We start from the raw sequence: 3,181 nt of genomic DNA, 5'->3' as shown, positions 1-3,181 counted from the left end.
CTCACAGAGACGGCCAAGTCAAGATCAGTGAGTAAAACTTACAGATATAAGAGTAATGGCTGGTTGGGAGCTTTTGTGAATATGGAGTCAGGGTGGTTTTCATAATTCAGGTTTCTTATCTTCTTGTGGTTAAACAGTTATTTTCCATTAATAGATTCTATCTGTCATTTCAGTCGACTTTGGAAACAGCTGGAACCTGGACCCGCAGACAGGATTGTGCCATGAAGCAGACGGGACTGCACATTGGATGGCACCCGAGGCCATAAGGAGAAGGGCCAGCGCCTGGCGTACGACACCAAAGTATGTTGTACTTATAGTACTTGTAACAACACCGAGCATTTACTTATCAGTGTTAATGCGACATAGAAGCAGTCGTTTTCTCATGGAGAGAAAGTTTTTCCAAAACTTTGGGTTTCTTAACTTTTTGCACAATGTGTCTGCTTTAATATATTTGCTCCTTTGCTCAGTTATGTAACTGCTATTGTTTGTAATGGAGATGTATTGCTGTATACACGTTATATATAATAAAGCATTTTTTTCACTTTTAACATATACCATGATGTGTTCATTTACTAGGGGGTGCATTGTGCTATTTAGAAGTTGTATTCTGTTCTGTTTTGGCCATCATTGAGCTAAGGAGAATGGCTTGTACTTTTGCCCCATGATAATATATGTATATGTTTCTAAAAGAGACTGTATAAGTGTTAGCCTTTTTACTTAGATTTTATTAAACAGCCACTAACCCAATTCTCTCCTTCTAATGCTCTTTGGTGTGTCTTTTGCAGTGTGACATCTGGTCGCTGCGGATAACCGCCATCGAAATGCCGAAGGAAAACCACGTAAGCGAATCACCATTTGGCTACTTTATTTTATACATTGAGCAGCAGAGGTTCTATATCAGAATTAAAGGAATTTGGGGTGATTTGCTATTTCCAACAAAAAATAACATTTTCTATAATTTAAATAAATAATTTCTAGACATGTTTGATGGGCTGATAATATATGTGTTTTTCATCTGTAAGGCAGGTTCAGTGCGGTGGTTTAAGAGAACCCGTAATTATTCCTAAAGAGAAAAAGCGCTGTATAGTGTGTTACCTTCTTTCAATGCGATAACATACAAGTTTAGAACTTCTCCAAAGACATCTCCCTTGTGAGTAGTTCTAAACTTGTATGTTATCGCATTGAAAGAAGGTAACACACTATACAGCGCTTTTTCTCTTTAGGAATAATTACGGGTTCTCTTAAACCAGCGCAGTGAACCTGCCTTACAGCTACAATACACGAGCACTAGTGGGTCCACTTTTTTATCGGTGCTGCTTGAATTTGACTTAGCGCGGAGTTCACTTATCCTACAGACTAACTCATATATGTTTTTCACATTTAGCATATGCAGATATATACCCTGTGGAGCAGCTGATTAGAGAAGCCCAACCACCGAAGCTTCAATCAGACAGATGGTGAGTCGGTCCCAGCTTGTGTCACTGTACATTGTACCTGTGCTTACAGACATGGAACTCACATTTTCTTATTAACACTTGGGACAGTTGGCAACTCCTATATCCACTTAGCCGCTTCCACGGTCCTCACCTTCCCCTTGTCTGTATAAATTTGGGATAATGGGGAGATTTCAGTCTCAGCTCATAGCGATGTGTATTTTGTTTAAATACCTCCTAAATATAAATAGAGGTTTTTCTACTGCAGGCAGGGATATGTGTGATTTGAGGGAAATATAGATGGATGCAGAGCAGATATGATATATTTTATGTATATAATCACTGTCTATGTCTCAGGGGCATATCAGTTATAACTATTGGGCCCCACTACTATGTGATTACTATAATGTGTAATGCTGTAATACTATGGGTCTCACTTCTCCCTAAAGAGATCAAATCAAAATAGATAGATAGATAGATAGATAGATAGACAGATAGATGATATATTATAGATAGACAGATAGATATACTGCAAAATATATGTAAATTCTGGAGTATAGCTAATGGTTACTGGGTAAAAGCTTCTGGAATCTGGAAATAATAATCTGGGGATTTTTTTTGCTAGCTAAAGCTAAAATCTCTTTTTTTCCAGGTCACAACGTTTTGTGTCCTTCTTGGATTCCTGTCTGAAGAAGGATCCTTCAGAGAGAGGGAGTGCTGAAGAACTCCTGCAGCACCCATTCATCACCCAACTGACACCTAAGAAGATCATCAGGGCTGAGATTGGAGAACATCTCCGGACTCTGCAGAACCGGCCGGCCAAGAAAGGTGAGGGAATCCATTATATTTGATACGACTGCACCATCACACAGTGTAACTCAACATCTGCAAGAGTTGGTTTTATTATAATGGCACTGGGAATAATATACATGTTTTAAGGGGTACTTTAGCTTAATATTATATTTTTAGTATAATGGTGACAATGGCATTCTAAGACAATTTGCATTTAGTCTTCAGTCTTTATTTTTTTGTTTATGACTCATATACAAGCTTTAATTAGTATTCATGAATCACAAATATGATTTTTCCCTATACAGGACTGAAGGCTCTGTGGACCCTGAAGCTGCGGCGTGCTTGTGACTTCTGCACACAGACATCGGCAGAACAAGAAGCAGCTCTGCAAGTGGCCCTGGAGGGCTTCTCCTGTTATTGATCTTGTGGCCAATAACATCAACAGCCCAAATGAGTTTCCTGAATCACAGCCTAGGAAAAAGAAACATCCACAGGGTAAGGTCCCATCTCCATTCAGTATCCCCTGTACAACGGTTCTCAGCTGGTAGACAAATAGCAATCTGATCCCCTGCTGCCTGGAGTGTGTCTACATTTGGTAGGGACCTGAATCCTCACTGTGCACAAGAGGTGTGTTTCGGCTAGAAGATACTCAAGTTTACATTTCTTGGTCACAATCCTCCCCATGTGTGAAGCAGATAAACACACCGGGCAGTAGGGGCTGAATCAAGGTTTTCTGTGTTGATGGACATTAGCCTCACTTCAGCAGCCGCACAATAACACAACAGGGTAGAATGCGATTGAGAAGGCTCAGGCATTATTTCCTATTCCCATAGCCAGTGCATTTATTTCTAAAAGGAGCATCAGCCTGGGAGAAAAACTCCCTAACATGTTGGAACCCCTAATGAATAAGGCTTGTGCATAAATGCCATGCCTCTGAATGAGAATTAATCATAATC

The 3,181-nt window shown here is 39.9% G+C and overlaps 1 long non-coding RNA gene across 1 annotated transcript; it reads left to right on the top strand.

The window, feature by feature from the left end:
* Positions 1 to 823: 823 nt before the first annotated feature.
* On the top strand, positions 824 to 2,154 carry LOC121400572. Its single transcript, XR_005965824.1, has 3 exons — positions 824 to 839; positions 1,385 to 1,457; positions 2,086 to 2,154. It is a non-coding gene; the product is annotated as an uncharacterized LOC121400572 (long non-coding RNA).
* Positions 2,155 to 3,181: the final 1,027 nt, after the last annotated feature.

The sequence above is a fragment of the Xenopus laevis genome, chromosome 2S, assembly GCF_017654675.1.
Source record: "Xenopus laevis strain J_2021 chromosome 2S, Xenopus_laevis_v10.1, whole genome shotgun sequence".
Taxonomy (NCBI): domain Eukaryota; kingdom Metazoa; phylum Chordata; class Amphibia; order Anura; family Pipidae; genus Xenopus; species Xenopus laevis.
The sequence above is the reverse complement of the archived record's forward strand: the minus strand, read 5'-3'. Positions and strand labels throughout refer to the sequence as shown.